The sequence below is a fragment of the Scylla paramamosain genome, chromosome 7 (assembly GCF_035594125.1).
Source record: "Scylla paramamosain isolate STU-SP2022 chromosome 7, ASM3559412v1, whole genome shotgun sequence".
NCBI classification, from domain to species: domain Eukaryota; kingdom Metazoa; phylum Arthropoda; class Malacostraca; order Decapoda; family Portunidae; genus Scylla; species Scylla paramamosain.
Window position 1 is genome coordinate 19,353,328 of NC_087157.1, and position 17,500 is coordinate 19,370,827.

Below are 17,500 nucleotides of genomic sequence, written 5' to 3' on the forward strand. Positions count from 1 at the left end.
ATATATATATATATATATATATATATATATATATATATATATATATATATATATATATATATATATATATATATATATGTATATATATATATATATATATATATATATATATATATATATATATATATATATATATATATATATATAAAATATATATAAATATATATATATATATATATATATACATATATATATATATATATATATATATATATATATATATATATATATATATATATATATATATAAATATATAAATATATATATATATATATATATATATATATATATATATATATATATATATATATATATATATATTATATATATATATATATATATATATATATATATATATATATATATATATATATATAAATATATAAATATATAAATATATATATATATATATATATATATATATATATATATATATATATATATATATATATATATATATATATATATATATATATTATATATATATATATATATATATATATATATATATATATATATATATATATATATATATATATATATATATATATATATATATATATGTATATTCTCTCTCTCTCTCTCTCTCTCCCTCTCTCTCTCTCTTTCGGGAGTTCGTTGATGAATTGCCATGTTCTCATGACTCTCTACCAGTATTTGTTGGTGTTTCATCTTTTTCTATCCTGCATGAGTCTGCTCCCGGGAATTAGGAATGGTAGTTGTACTGTGATAAATAATATTTCAGTGCAATCTTTGCAATGTGTTCCTATATCTATGAAAGCTTTCGTTACTGTGGAGTGTGGCTCGAATATTATTATTGTTTTTTTTTAATATAAATATTTTCGTTATATTTGTCCAGCACATTTTTGTTTATGCGATAAGAAAGAAAGTGACCATTTAAATCCCGAAGTTTAATTTCATTTGTATAAAGAAGTTTAAATTAGAGAGCGAAATGAAGAAGGACTCCTTAACATGTGGGAAGTGCCTGCCAACCTACTATGGAGGGTGTGCTGCGTAAATCATGATTGTATAGGAGCGTGATGTAACCTGTTCACACTGATACCACTTACAGACAAGCCTTCAAGTACCTTGGTATTTCGTAGTAGTGGTTTAAATAATGTTTTGACTTGCTTAGATAATCATCAGAGAGAGAGAGAGAGAGAGAGAGAGAGAGAGAGAGAGAGAGAGAGAGAGAGAGAGAGAGAGAGAGAGGAGAGAGAGAGAGAGAGAGAGAGAGAGAGAGAGGGGGCAGATAGGCAGGAAGGCAGACGGTCAAACAGACAGGCAGGGAGGCAAGCAAGCAAGCAAGCAAGCAAGCAAGCAAGCAGGGAGGTAGACAGACTAACGGGCGGGGAAAGAGGTGGATGGACATACAAAAAAGAAAGAAAGAAAGCAGGCAGACAGACAGGGTGACAGGGAAATAGTCAGGCTAACTTGAAGAGGATAGGCAGGCAAAGAAGCAGGCAGACAGGCAGGCAGGCAAAAATAGAAGGCAAGGAAGCAGACAGACAGACAGACAAATAGACAGAGGGACAGATGGATGTGCGGGCAGGCACAGACATGGACTAAGTAGTTTTAAATAGCGGCAGAAACTGGAATATTTCATTCCAATGAATATATTTGCACAATTTTTTTGTAAAATACTTTAATAAATAGTTTATCGTGCCCTGCAGTGAGTACTTAACCAAAAGTCTAACTGAATTAGTCAGTGGGATATTAATACAGCATAATGTTTGCACAATATAAACGTATGCCTCTTCCGTTACTCGTATATTCTTTCGTGATAAGAATTACTGTAAGCGAAGAAAATGCAAACATAGTGACCTAACTATATTTTTCTCTCATGGCCTCGTATTTACGGTATGCCATTTTTCGTGCACAATACGTAGTTGTCATTGATTTCCTAAAACTACTAAATATACCAGAAGACAGACCTACTGACCCATACTCGTAAATATTGTTCCACTCGTAATGTTACACCACACACACACACACACACACACACACACACACACACACACACACACACACACACACACACACACACACACACACACACACACACACACACACACACACACACACACAACATTAATACAAATAGATGCGCTGCAACAAAGCAACAGAGATTGGGATGCTCATTCTTACAGAGCATTATAGTGAACATGTGAGGCAGAGATAAACAGACAGACGCAGACAGACAGATTGATTTAAAACACTTAGTAACATGTACTTGTTATAAGCAATTCTAAGTGACCATTACTTTCCCGTTCATTCCCATTCATTGAAGCATTTCAGTGTTGAGACGCAAAGGTAGTGTAAGTGTTGAGGCAGCGGTGGTAGTGGCCCCTTGACCTCGCAGCGAGGCAGGAAGGGGAGGCGAGGGACACCAGCAGTGACTGGCCTGAAGGCGCCTTGCGTCCCGCCTCCTCTGTGCGACCCTCTCCCTTGATTGCCTTCATGCATCAATCGCAGCATGACTTGTGCTCCTCCTCTTCAGTCTCACTTAACTACCACCTTCATATTCTAGACAACGCTGAATGTTGGCAAGCTTTACATTTATTATTTTTGCTTCTTTTTATTTTCTTATTTGATCTTGTTATATATGTAATGGTCGTTTGTTCGTTTTATTTTGTTGCAGCTGTTGTGCATATTTAACATTCTCAGCGTTTGAAGTGTGTTCTGTTTTCAGTGTTGTTTTCCATGTATCCATGTGTTCTTGCTTGGAGGAATTTGACACGTTTTATTTATGACATTTCGTGTTTTTGTTCAGTATTTATTCTTTCCTCTTTTGTTCATGTGTATGTTGTTAACTCATGCAGTAAATGATTTCTGGTGGTTCTGTTTATGATGCTTCATTTTTAGCTCTTTTTAGAATAGTGAAGCTGCATCACTTTTTTATGTGGATGTTTTGATATTTTCAGGAAAGGATGGCAGGTGGTGCCGCGGTGAACACTCCCAACACATGCAGGAGGAAAGTGAGTACCTGCTTCATTACATCATGATCCCTCTATTTTGGATTTTTTTTTTTCATTTCAACGGAAACCTGTTGCCTGCCTTTCTCCTGTCAGCTTCCCACGAATCTGTGAAGGAAAGAAAGGATGTGCTTCCATGGTATCGTGTCAGTAGTGTTATCCATTGAAGGATTAGTTTAAACCTTTTTCCAATGCGTTGTTTTTGTCTCCCATGTTTCTGCCTTCCTAGGGTATATATGTGAAAGAAGACAGAATGTAAATTTAGTCTATAATGTTCATTGCAACATCTTACAGGGAAAAAAGTCCTTTGAGGATTAACCGAGAATCTTTTTCAAAACTATAATTTTTGTATTCCAGTCTTCGTGTGCTTATTTTAATGTATGCATAGAGAAAAGAAGGATACGAAATCATATGTTTTCTATAATGGTGTCATCTTTTTGGTATAAATATTTACTTAGAGATTCAATTGAAACCTAACAATTAGCTGTCATTTTTGCGTTCGTTTTATATATATATATATATATATATATATATTATATATATATATATATATATATATATATATATATATATATATATATATATATATATATATATATATATATATATATATATATATATATGTATATATATATATACGAGTATATATATTTTTTTTTTGTATGTACGTATGTACGACCTCACTTGAGGTCTTTTTTAGGTAACAAATATCAGATCTTCTAGTTTGTATGTCTATTTATCCTTTAGTGTGTTTTACCGTTATGTAGATTAATAATATTTTGCACGTTATGATAAAGTGTCCTTGGAAAGTATTAAAGTATTACTGTAACACATTTCATTTAGTGTGAATTTGGTTTCCACGTAAAAAAAAAAAAAAACTCTCCTTCTATGGAGAAAAGATATTTATATTTTCTTTGTTCAATTGGTATTGATATTATTTTTAACTCTGATTTCCCGGGAAGCGTTACCACCATGATATTTGTGACCTAACCTAAGGTAACTTTTTAGCGTCATAACCTTTGTTGCAGCTTTATTCAAGTAAAATCAAAGAGAGGAAAGCTTGTATAGTTCTGTGAAGTGTTCTTATTTGTCTCTGTGTGTGTTGATTGTCGCCTTGAAAAGTCAAGGTGACGTGGGCCTTGATGACTAGAGCCGGCCCACACTATTTGTCTCCCTTTTTTTAGAGGCTCGTCGTTGTAGATTTCTGAAAATATTAGTTTTCCTCACGTTTTTATTTTCCTTGTCAGCGAATGAAAGATAATTTATGATTTTCTTAATCATTTAGTAACGTATTTAATATCTTTGGAGGGATCATTCCCGTAGCGGAGCGAGGGGGCTCTATTTTTGTTACCGCACATCTGTACACCCCACCGCTCCCGCCTGGCCCTGGAGGGCACAACGATGATTTGGCCAGGAGCACCTTTTGATGTCCATCGTATATAAAAGTTTCGATTTCATTTTCGGAAACACTTCTTGGTAACTTTTGAAGGCGTATCTTTGTTATTTTATTTAATTTCTTCGTCAGACTCACCTTTTTTTGCTGTATTTTGCATATTTCGATTTATCGGCATGTGGGCGAAGGTTTCTGCCTCGCAACTCGCACAACTATCGCCTCATCACTACAGATCGAGCTCGAGCGCACAAAATGCGCCAATTATTTGCCATAACTCACTTCATATACGGGAAAGAGTTGTGGGAAGAAGGTGTTGTGAGGAGTAAACATAGGAGAAATTAGTTAAATCTAGAAAGGTAGCTAGCTCAGGGAAGGTGAGAAATAGCTGAAGTATTTACCACACAAAATGTAGCAGTATTTTTAATAAAATAGACTTGCTTAGAAGAATAGTGTGTGTAGAGAAATTTGATATCATTGCTTTAACTGAAACTTGGTTAGATATGTGAGGAAAAGTATTTAATCCAGAGGTCAAGATAGATGGTTATATATTGTTCTATAAAGATAGGGAAAACAGGAGAGGAGGAGGCGTCGCGTTATACGTTAGGGACACATTACAGTGTTGTATTAACAGTAGATCTAAAACATATAGGAAAGCAGTAGTAGTACAGCAATGTACAGTAGTGGGAGTAGTGTACAGATCACCGACCAGTACAAAGGAAATTAACACCTCACTGTGGCAGGTAATAAATAGAGCAGGCAGGTACAGTCAGGTATGTGTGGTAGGAGATTTTAATTTTAGGAATATCGACTGGAGTCTGATGGTGGGTAAGAAGGAAGCAGAATTTTTTAAGGTAATTCAGGAAAATTTTTTAAAACAGGTAGTCGTAGATCCCACAAGGGGGAATAATATTCTAGATTTAATTCTTACTAACAGGGAGGAAGCAGTCACGTAGGTAGAGGTTGAAGGACAGCTAGGTAACATTGACCATAGGGAAATTAGGTACAATTTAAAATGGGAAGAAACTTTTAGAAGCAAAAACACTAGTAAAATACTTGACTTTAGGAGAGCAGAATTTGAGGAATTAAAAAGGTACCTCCAAGGAGTTGACTGGCAACGGATGCAGGGTGAGGTCAGGTCCGGGACGGAGTTGAGAGAGATAAGGCAAGATGTGAGAGGTGAGGTGAGGTGTGAGGGTGTAGGACAAGAGGAGGTAAGATGTGTTCCGAAGGGGCGGAGGAGAGAGGGAGGGGTATATGGGTGTGAGTATGGTGGAATGTCAGGTCATGCTGAAATGAGAGAGGTGAGGTCGAGGCGAGTAGATGAGGGAGTAGAGAGGATGGTAGGGGCCGAGATGAGGGAATTAGGTGAAGTAAATGTAGATGAATTGTATAAATATTTCGTAGATAAAGTTCATACAGGTCAGTTAGCATACGAGTATATCCCGTATAGGGCAATAAGATCACAGAAAAATTATCCTAAATGGATGACTGCTAGATTAAAACATTATATAGGGTGGAAGAGAAGTATATATAAGACATTAAGGGCAGGTGAAGAAGTTTTAAGGTCACAATATAATGAATTAGTTAGAACAGTCATGAAGTTAACGAGGAAAGCTAAGGGCAATTATGAATTAAGTGTAGCCAGCCATGTGAAGACGGATCCCAAGGGATTTTATCAGGAATAGAGGACGAAGAATAAGGATACTATAGGTCCATTAAAGGCAGCAGATGGGGAACTGGTAAGTTCTGGGAAGGAGATTAGTAAAATTCTGAATGAGTATTTTTCATCTGTCTTCACCCAGGAAAACATGCAGGATATGCCAGATAGTGAACAGATGTTTAGAGCAGATGAGAATGAGAAGCTGACAGATATTTCCATAAGTAGAGAGATAGTGGAACAGGAGATAGATAGGCTAAAAAAAGTTCAAGACACCAGGACCAGATGAAATATATCCCAGAGTACTTAAGGAATGCAAAGAGGTTATTAGTGAGCTGTTAGTCTCTGTCTTTAGGAAATCACTTGAGTCAGGTGAGGTACCAGTAATGTGGAAGCAGGCTAATGTAGTACCCATCTTTAAGAAAGGAGATAAAACTTTAGCATCTAACTATAGATCTGTCAGCTTAAATTCAGTTATAGGTAAAATATTAGAGTTAATAAGAGCGAGGAACATTAGGGAACATTTAGACAAACATAACTTGATAAATCAATCACAGCATGGCTTCACGAAGGGGAAGTCTTGCATGACAAACTTGTTAAGTTTTTACAGTAAAGTGTACGAGGCAGTAGATAATGGTGATAGTTATGATATCTTGTATCTGGACTTTAGTAAAGCATTTGACAAGGTACCCCATGAAAGGCTCCTGAGAAAGGTTAGGGCACACGGGATAGATGGGAAGGTGTTAGGCTGGATAGGGTCATGGCTTAGCGACAGGCGAGAAAGAGTTGTAATAAACGGCTCGAAATCCGAGTGAGGTCATGTAATCAGTGGGGTGCCATAGGGATCAGTATTAGGGACATTGTTATTTCTAATATATATCAATGCCTTGGTTAGTGGAATTAGTAGTGATGTTAGTAAATTTGCGGATGACACAAAGATAGATTAATTAGATCAGAAACGGGTGCCTTCGCCTTGCAGGCAGATTTAGGATGAATGAATGGACGGACATATGGCAAATGCAATTTAATATCAATAAATGTAAAGTACTTAGCGTAGGTAGAGGAAACCCACACAGTAGGTACACATTAAACGAACAATCTCTGGTAGTTACAGGGTACGAGAAACATTTAGGAGTTATAGTTAGCTGTGAACTCCGTCTAGGAAAACAATGCATAGAGGCTAGAAACAGACTAAATAGGGTACTAGGATTAATTTTTAGGAGTGTTAAAAGTAGAAGGCCGGAAGTAATATTAATGATATTCTTGGCGCTGGTCAGACCTCATCTAGACTATGTTGTGCAATTCTGGTCTCCACATTACAGGAAAGATATAGGTGTTTTAGAATCAGTACAGAGGAGAATAGCAAAAAGGATACAGGGGATGAGGAGTATTCCTTACGAGGCGAGATTGAAGTCATTAAATTTACATTCTTTAGAGAGACGTAGGTTAAGAGGGGACGTGATAGAAGTCTTTAAGTTCCCTTTCAATAGTCCAGGAGTCAAGCAATATCTTCATTCTTTCATCCCTTTCATTGGTAAACTCTGGGATTCTCTGCCTGTTTCTGTTTTTTCCCCTTCCTGTGACTAGTTGTTTTAAGAGTATTGAGGCACTTCCAGAAACATATTTAGTTATTTTATTGACTTTTATTTTTTTTATTTATTTTTTTTTTTGTCTGTATGTATGGAAGCGGCAACTGAAAAAAATTTTTTTTGTTCCTCTGTTTGCCATTCGCCAAGAAGATATGAGAGCGTGAGTATAAATAATGGCTATATGCAAATGTAAGAATACCATTTTATACTAACTCTAAATTAAACATGTATTGCATTGTTTACTCCAGTTTACTCAAGTTGAACCGTCCGATATCTTTTGCATCTAAATGATTTTTGTGTTCAGCTATTTTAATTTTTTTTTTCCAAATGCAGCTCCATGTTTTTAAGAAGCACAGAGAGTTGGAGAAAGACAAATCTTTCCTGAGTCTTAATAGATGAATGTTAATAACAGAAGTTTTTTTAGTTTTTTTTTAGTTTAGTTTAGTTTATTGCCATATCACCAGTATATACAATGAACAGTTATGTACAGGTATTGTTGAGGCATTAGTCTGCTGAGCTAAGCTCTTAAGCAGACATGACATAGATTAATTACAGTAATACATGTTTCCATGACGGCAATAGGTAATAAATTAAGATTAATAATTATATTACAAACAATTTAAGACAAAAACTTACATCCTACAGACAATCATGACATTAATAATCACACCTTTCCATAAAAAAAAAGAACTGCATTTGACATTATTGTGCATTAATTGATAGACTTTGCAATTTATGAAAATGTTTTTTAAGTTTACTTTTGAATATATTGAAATTAGTTATAGTCTTCAAATCATCAGGTAAAGCGTTCCAACACGTAGGTCCAAAGCAATGTATTGAAAATTTATACAATGTTGTTCTATGTTGCGGACAAATCAAGTTGATATTATTTCCTCTAGTTCCTTGGCTATGATGAATATATCTAAACAATTTCCTGGTACTCCTAATTTCATTTAAGTCATTATAAACAGATAAAAGACAAAAGTATTGCAATAGGTAATCAAATTTCAGTAATTTCAATTCAGTGAACAAAAACTGTGTGGAATCATGTTTTCTTTTGAATGTAATGGTTCTTAAAATCTTTTTCTGCATTACAATAATTTCTTTTACAACTGAAGGCCATGTACAACCCCATAATGATAAACAATATATAAAATGAGGATAACATAGTGAGTAATATAGATTTTTCAAGGCATCAATTGTTAGGTTACGACGAATTTTGTACAATACCCCACAAATTTTTGACAATTTAAAACAGAGTGATTGTATATGGTTTTTCCAGTTTAAATTCTCATCAATTAAAACCCCTAAAAATTTTGTACATGAAACCCTTTTCAATTCACATCCTTCCATATAAACTGTCCTCATTCTATGTTCCACAGATCGATTTTGAAATAATATATAATTTGTTTTTGTAACATTTACCTTTAATTTGTTAGCAGATACCCATTTACTAATTTTCTCTAATTCAGTATTCAAGGCAGTATGCAAATTATTTAAGTTATCATCATGTAAAAGAAGATTTGTATCATCAGCAAATAATACATAATTAAATTTTTCAGAGGCATTAGAGATATCATTTATATATGTCAAAAAGAGCAATGGGCCCAGTATTGACCCTTGAGGAACTCCTGTGTGAATAACTTTTAGTTGTGATGATTTTTTATTACAGTATACTGATTGTTTCCTATTAGTTAGATAACTTTCTAATAATTTTAATGGTGTTCCTCTTACTCCACTATTGTAGAGCTTATCAAGTAAAATTGCATGATTCAGTGTATCAAAGGCTTTCGAAAGGTCTAAGAATATGCCTGCTACATAACGTTTCCTTTCCAAATTACTGTAAATTTTACTTGTAAATTGCATTATGGCTTTTTCAGTTGACATGTTATTACGAAAACCGAACTGATTATTTGATATTAGATCAAAATCTTCCAGGAACCTCCTTAATCTTTGAACAATAGCTTTTTCAAATATCTTGCTAATAGATGGTAATATAGATATTGGTCTATAATTATTTTCATCGTCAACATCACCCGACTTAAATATTGGAATCACTTTAGCTATTTTAAGTTTGTCGGGAAAACAACCTTGCTGAAAACAGAGATTAATAATGTGGGTCAGAGGTATATCAATGTACTGTGCTGTAATCTTTAGCAGTCTAGGTGGAATTTCATCATATCCTGGAGCAGTGTTTGTTTTTAGATTGCTTAAATACATATTTATTTCTTCTCTAGTAACAGGGCACAAGTAAAGTGAAATGTTTGCAGGATTGTTGAGAAACTGACGGTGGGAATTTTGTGGTGTAGCTGTTTGTTGTTGTGAGGATTCTGTCTTTTTCAGAAAGTGATCATTAAAAACATTAGCAGTGTAATCATTATTATTTTTCAATTTAATTTCAATTGTACTTTTATTGTTATTTCTTCCCAATAGACTATTTAATGTGTTCCATATCGATTTACTGTTTCCTTGTTGGTTCTTAAGTTTATCCTGATAGTATTTGTTTTTTGCAACACGCAGCAAGGTTACTAGCTGGTTTCTATAGCTTTTATATCTTGGCCCATATGTCATTGGCCATTTTGATGCAAGTCTTTCGAGTCTGTGTTTCTCCTTTATGCTATTTCTTAATGCAGTAGTAATGTAAGGATTTCTGCTGTGTTTATCAACGACTTTAACATTCTTTACTGGAAAACAAGAATAAAATTTATGTCTATATAACGCATAAAATTTCTCAAATGCATCGTTTGCATCATTTGTATTTGATATTTCGAACCAGTTTTCATTTGCTACTTGTTCAGTAAATAAACTTATATTCCTGTCTGAAAAAATTCTTTTCTTCTACGAATACATCAGCATTTTTTAATATATTCTTAAACTGTGAATAAACTGCAAAATGATCTGATACATCAGTATAAATTATGTAATTATTTATGTTGTTTCCAAAATGAGAGGTCCAAATATGGTCTATTAGTGAAGTGCAATTATCAGTTACTCTTGTAGGTTTTGTTGTCAATGGAAAACAACCATGTGAATACATCAAATTCATAAATTCTCGCACTCCAGGTTCATTTGTTTTTAGTAGATCTAAATTCCAGTCTCCGAGAAAATAAGTTTCACTGTATCTTTTTGTCGCTGCAATATCAAAAATTTTTCTTTAATGCATTGAAAAAATCCTGCAAATTCCCCTTTGGTGGCCTATAAACAGATGCAAACAAATTGGTGTTCTTACCTCTACTCACTTCCACACATACACACTCTAAGAACTGTTCCATTAAACAACACTCCTTTATAATACAAGACTTGTGTATACTAGAAACATATATACACACACCTCCTCCTTTCCTGTCTCCTGTTCATTGTAAACATGTTGTATCCTTTTAACTGATATAAGTTTTCTATATTACTGTCAAGCCTGGTCTCTGAGAATCCCATAATATCAACACTGTTTTCCTCAGGCAAACACTGATCAGTTAATATTTGAAGATTACTTGCTAAGCTTCTTATATTCATACTTAATACAGAAAATACATCAGTTTCTTTCAGTTTTGTTTTCAGATCATCTAAGTAAATGTATTTTGAAAATTTCTGAGTAATGTTATCTATATTAAAAATCAAGGCATCGTTGATAGTACAATTAATCTCTTGTTCTAGGTTGAGCGGATTAAATAAAATCTGGTCTAGCCCATTAATACACAAATAGTTCCTATACACTGTGTCACTGCTATTTAGTCTTTCCAACTCGTTATTACTGATGGAATGAAATGGTAGATAGCTATTGGCAGCCATTGTTCAAGTGAGTGACATTACTTTACTTTCCTAGTAGTAGCAATAGTAGTAGTAGTAGTAGTAGTACTACTACTACTACTACCTCCACCCCATGTTTATTGATGTGTCAATTAGGGGCTCCATTACTTGGAGGTCATTAGCCCCAGCTCACGCTAATGACTGTGGCATCCAACCATATCTAATACTCTATAATATAAACATTAGTTGTTAACTATAAATTCACTCTACCTCTACTCTATCTACTCTTATGCCACTCTCCACCACTGTAGCCTCGCAGTCGAGGCCTCCTAATTCTGCAGGTATGGGAGTGGAATGCCTTGTCCCCCTGAGACACAGGAGGGCAGATCTGAGGAGGGAGAATGAGAGACGGCACCTCATCCATGCGACGACATGGCTCCTTGGCTGGTGCTTCTTTTCTGCCATTAGGTCGGCTAGTCTTGAGTAGAAGCACTGAGCCTTGGAGCCCATCCCGCCAGATGTGGTGAAGACCAGAGGTGTGAAGCTGCCCTGGTCAACGTGTTGGATTCTCTCCCCATACGCTCGGATCTTCTCCTGCTCATTCTTGCGGTGGGCGGCCTCCAGGGAGAGTTCGTGGTGACAGGCGGCCATCGGGTCAAAGATCCGTATGTCCACGTATGCTTTCTGTCCCCTTGTCCAGAACCCTCGTGCACTGACGTCGACTCGAGCCTCGTTGGTGGTGTTGGCTGTTCTGTAGCGCAGGTGCTCGCCGTCTAGCGGCAGGAGGGTCGGTTCAGTGGAGACATCGTGGCACACCTCCCTGAGCATGCTGGCGGTCAGATCTCTCACCTCATCGTGCCTGATACATACGAATCCCCCCTTTTTGCACGTCATGGTATGGTTGACGTCATTGGGGGAGCCACACACACAAGTACTGGGGAGTCCTTCCATCGGCCAGCCGTACCTCAGAGCAATGGCGTCGACAAATTCTTGTTTGTTGAGGCTGAAGCCCTTCGCTCTGATGGGCAGTGACGTTAGCCAGTTAGAGGCTCCCGTTTCCTGTGCAGTGAGGATTTTTCTCACTGTGGTTGCAGGCAGGATGTTTATCAGGTCTTCGAGACAGTTTCGTTGATGTTGTTGCCTATCTCTAGATATAATTCGTCCTTGCTCAGTGACTGCACTTTGGGCTATTTCACCATGTGCGTCCTGAGCAATGATCTTCTCTGTGAGGGACCTGGTGAGCTTGAGGGAGTTGAGGTTCTCCACAGTCGCCAACTTCTCAGGGGAGGTGATTCCCATCCCGCCCAGTCTTGGTGTAAGTTCGAGCAGCGCCCTTTCCCCATCTCCGATGGTGTGGTATCTCAGTAACGCTGGGAGGAAGATGTTCCTTATCGAGACCTCCAGTGGTGCAAGGAGAGGGCTGATGCCTGGGATGGTGCGCATGGCGAATCTCCATCGATGCTGCAAGCCGTGGGTGTAGGCAGAGTAGGCTGCATGAGGCTCAGTCCTGGCCATGTCAGACAGGACTTCCACCTCATGTATCCACTCCTTCACCTCCTACTACTACTACTACTACTACTACTACTACTACTACTACTACTACTACTACTACTACTACTACTACTACCACTACCAGTAGAAGTAGTAGTAGTAGTAGTTGTTGTTGTTGTTCTTGTTTTTGTTGTTGTCGTTGTTGTTGTAGTAAAGAGCAGGATTATTATCTGGAGTGACACCAATTCAGTTTTTGTATAATTTGTATTTTCTTACAATTATTCCACACCTTGTCAATCCATGCAAGGAAAAAAAAGAAAAGCAAAAAAAGAAAACGTATATTGAAAAAGTGAGAGGCAAGACCAGCAAGTGAAACACGCCCTGCCTTCTCCATAGACTTGACGTGTTTACTGCCGCGCTTCCTGCCTGATAATTATACAGTCTTACGCTGGAGGCGCTTAATGTGGTGCATTTGTATGAAAGAATTTACTTTTTGCCATGAATCTCTCTCTCTCTCTCTCTCTCTCTCTCTCTCTCTCTCTCTCTCTCTCTCTCTCTCTCTCTCTCTCTCTCTCTCTCTCTCTCTCTCTCTCTCTCTCTCTCTCTCTCTCTCTCTCTCTCAGCTCGAATTATGATTTCACTGAGTGGTTTAAGAACATATTCACATGTTATTCATGAGCCATCACATCCAGCAGCAGGCAGGAGGAGGAGGAGGAGGAGGAGGAGGAGGAGGAGGAGGAGGAGGAGGAGGAGGAGGAGGAGGAGGAAAGAACACAAAGGAATACAAAGGAATGCAACGGAAGACCAAACCTTGAGTTACTGACGAGGCTGTTTGGATAATTATTCTACATTAACTATTATTGGGAGATACAGGATAGTACAGAAGGTTCCTCCCCACCAATCTCTCCAGCAGAAGCTGACAAGATTCAGGAATTGATACCACGTGGTATAGAAAAACCACATAAAACTGGAGAGAATAGTGAGGGAAAGAGTTGTGGTCTGTCTACTTTTGTTTGTGAGGGAGAGTGTAACTGCATGATAGTTGTGTGATGTGGTGTGTGCGTAGCGCAGGTGAAGGCACAGTTTGGTTGTTGAGGGGTGGTGCAGCATCCTTGCGTTGTGCTTTCCAGGGAGGCGGCAGTCAATCAGGCCACAGCTTCGGTCACTGTGTTTGTGTACCTTTCCCTTTAGGGCTGGATTCACAGGTTATCGCCTGCAACTTTGACCTCTAGTACTTAAAATCACAAAGTTGATCAATAACAGGAGAATGCGGACGAAGAAAATGAGGATTACAACATGTGATTACATAGGATAACCAAAACAAACACTCCCTCAGGTCTTTACATATCGCTTTGGAATTAATTTAGATTAACTACCCTTTAGCTAGAGCAGTGTATGACTGCCAAACCGACACGCCCTCGTGCTTGTGCTGGCGTGGGAAAACCATCGTGTTGTGTGGGGAAAACTGGCTGCGTTTTGATTGGAAAGAATGAAGTGAAATTCTATTATTATTCCTATGCAAAAAAAGGAGGAGGAGGAGGAGGAGGAGGAGGGTAATAACAGCATTAGTAAAAACATCCACTTCAAACACCCCTTTGTCTGTGCCTTTGGACGCACAAATTACCTCAGAATGTTACGTCATAATGAATAAGACAAGTGAAGAAGCTTACTTCCTTTTGAATACCGTCTTTTCGGAAATGTTGATTTTTTTTTCTATTTTGTGCAAAAGACAAAAAAAAAAAATACAATTTTTAGTAGAGTGAAAAAAATCTACAATTCACCCTAAAAAGGAGGAACAGAAAAATTACGAACTATACCACCACAACCACCACCACTACTACTACTACTACTACTACTACTACTACTACTACTACTACTACTACTACTACTACTACTACTACTACTACCACCACTGCCACCACACTTCACTCTCAACTTCTCCCATTTTCAAGAATTCCTCTCTTCTCTTCTCTCGCTCCACCATCCTTCATCCTCTCTCCCTTACGTTCCATCCTTCCTTTCGCCGACATAATGCTTGCAACAGATGCCCCTCCTCTTCTTCCCCCTCCTCCTCCAGTCCCGTAGCATTAGCAGGGCCTTGTCTCCCCTTATAAGCAGGGATGCTTAGTGGAACATGTCAAAATAGCGTTGCCTAGCCGCCGCCGAGTATAGGAGTGTATTGAGGGTGCATTATCTCGGTACAGTGGCGGTGAGCGGGGAGATGGGTCGGTGAGTATGTTCAGGCGCAGATAGAGAAATGTGTTATTGGTCTGACGAATTGATTAATGAATAGGTATCTGGTTGAACAGGTAGATTTACAGATAGATGGCTGGATGGGTAAATGGTAAAATAGATTGACTGGCTGATAAATAGATTGATATATAGATGGACAGATAGATGGATAGATAGATTGATAGATACATGAATAAATGAATAGGTATATAAGTAGATATAAATATATATAGATGGGAAGATAGACAGTTCAGTAAGTAGAAAATAGATTAGATAAATAGACAGACAGAAAGATAGACAGGGATAATAGTACAGTGGTGGTAAAATATGTTAATAAATTCCCGTTGATTGATAAGAAGGTGGAAGTATTAGATAGGGAGAGATATACAGATAAAACATCGACGAATGGGTAGGTAACTGAAGAAACACAGGATGGTTGAAGAGCAATATACATAAACAAATAAGAAGAAAGTGGAAGTGTAGGCGATGAATCAGATAAAGAGAGAAATTAGCTGTATATTGATGGACAGAACACATAGAAATGCAACTGTAAATCATGGTAAACAAACTAAGATAAATAAAGGTATGTACTATGTTAGAAGGAAATGACATTAGAGAGTCAGCCGGCACATCAGACATTCAGAAAGCAGGACAGACAAAGACACAGAGACACACTGACTGATGGGTGCATATGCCAAATGAAATAGTAAACAAACATTCATATATAGAATCATTACAAATAGACAAATATCAGAAACTTTGAGGCAGACAGACTGAATTTCGCATAACGAAAATATTTGTATGTTTATGTTTGGTAACTTACACACGAGCAATGGATAAAAAAGAGAGATTTTACATATAAACCTAGAGAAACAAAGGAAAGCAAAACATTATAAAACAAAAAGAGACACATAAAAAAAATGATTCCTCCTGTGAATCAAGTTGCAGACAGAGGCGCCCACACACACACACACACACACACACACACACACACACACACACACACACACACACACACACACACACACACACACACACACACACACACACTTTCCTGTCGCCAAAAATACTCACAATTCTCCTGCTACTCTATGAATTACCTTACTAGAAATTAAAAATGCATATTTTAAATTTTATATATTGTTGTCTGGATCACTGGAATTGTGTTGAAACCATGGAGAGAGAGAGAGAGAGAGAGAGAGAGAGAGAGAGAGAGAGAGAGAGAGAGAGAGAGAGAGAGAGAGAGAGAGAGAGAGAGAGAGAGAGAGATTGGATGTCTTGCAACACAATACACATGCATATATATCGTGCACATTATTCTTCCTCTTTCTTTTTTCTTTCTTGCGACATTTGGAAAAAGCAAATGTTGAGATATTGTGTGTGTGTGTGTGTGTGTGTGTGTGTGTGTGTGTTTGTGTGTGAAATAATAGACAAACGGACAGACAAACAGATATATTACAATACACAAAATTGCACATAAGCTGGGGACAGAGACTCCCAACCAATCACGCACCCACCCACACAAGACAGACAGAAGGTCAAAGATATACTGATATACGTACTGACATACATTCTTCATCTCTTCGGTCAATATGAAGACGCTACACGAACTTACATATTGTCCTGTGCGTCTCGAAGGAGTAACGCCGGGAGATGACAACGTCCGCCCTTTACTGCTCAGGGAAGCACAGGGACTGAGTGTGTTGCTGGCAGTTTGTTGCAGTTTTAGGATTCCCGAAGGCTGACGAAGAGTTTTAAAAGTAAGAATGTATTGGAGAGAGAGAGAGAGAGAGAGAGAGAGAGAGAGAGAGAGAGAGAGAGAGAGAGAGAGAGAGAGAGAACACAAACATAAAATCGGAGAGAATGAAAAAGAAAGTTTAAAGTAAAAAACAATGAAAAAAAAAAGCTTCAAACGTATAGACAAGTAAATGTATATACATGCTGACACACACACACACACACACACACACACACACACACACACACACACACACACACACACACACACACACACACACACACACACACACATTGACAGTCATAGCACCAAACAAAAAAGAAAAAAAGCCTGAAAATAACAGAAAGAAGTGAAAAAAAGAAAACATTGAAAGACATAAGCCGTAGTGAACAAGTGACATTAGGAAGAGAATGTAATCTAATATTAGTAGGTGCCTGAAGTTACTCGGAGAATGACATCATGCTTAAAGGAAAGTGAGGAAAGAAAATAGCATGCTTTAACTTGGAAAAAAAAAAAATGCGGTAATGAACAAGGAAAATATGAGGAAATAAAGCACTAAAGTGGGAAAATGTGTAGCAGATTGAAAGGAAAAAAAAATGAAATTAAGTGCTAAAAATGGGTGATGCATACTTAGAGAGAGAGAGAGACAGAGAGAGAGAGAGAGAGAGAGAGAGAGAGAGA

The 17,500-nt window shown here is 37.1% G+C and overlaps 1 protein-coding gene across 4 annotated transcripts in view; it reads left to right on the plus strand.

Annotated features, from left to right (window-relative positions):
* Positions 1 to 2,900: 2,900 nt before the first annotated feature.
* The window catches only part of LOC135102190 (uncharacterized), a 59,270-nt gene continuing 44,670 nt past the window's right edge, over positions 2,901 to 17,500 (plus strand). For 2 of the 4 annotated variants that reach the window (XM_064007012.1, XM_064007013.1), the window contains exon 1: positions 2,901 to 2,978. The gene's annotated coding sequence lies outside the window, so the exon portion shown is untranslated. The remainder of the gene's footprint in view (positions 2,979 to 17,500) is intronic. The other 2 variants (XM_064007017.1, XM_064007015.1) reach the window with 2 other exon arrangements.